The sequence below is a fragment of the Crocuta crocuta genome, unplaced genomic scaffold, assembly GCF_008692635.1.
Source record: "Crocuta crocuta isolate KB4526 unplaced genomic scaffold, BGI_CrCroc_1.0 scaffold1531, whole genome shotgun sequence".
In the NCBI taxonomy this organism is placed as follows: Eukaryota; Metazoa; Chordata; class Mammalia; order Carnivora; family Hyaenidae; genus Crocuta; species Crocuta crocuta.
Window position 1 is genome coordinate 97,253 of NW_027533315.1, and position 396 is coordinate 97,648.

Below are 396 nucleotides of genomic sequence, written 5' to 3' on the forward strand. Positions count from 1 at the left end.
CTAGGTTAAAGAAACTTTAACTGCAAGGAGTCAATGATTTTTAGTGCTCTCTGATAAATGATGTTATTGACAAAAGTAAATTCTTTCATTGTTTTTTCCTGTGTTAATATCTCTTCTCCTGTGCTCTTGACAGTGTGTTTAGTAGATGGATGATATGTATTTCTCTTTCCCATTCCCAGATTCCAAATTCCCTGCCTTTTTGGCCCACCTCACCACAAAAGCTCCATAGTTTATTAATGTAAGTTTGAATGGATGCTTCTTAGGGGAAACTGCAGGAGTTTCTGGAAGTGTTTCAGAAGGGAATGAAAATCTCTCAGGAGTTGTTCTGTGATGGAAATTGGTCTGTTGTTCTGTTTATGCTGATGGAAAGAAACTTACAGTGTTTAATAAAAGTCT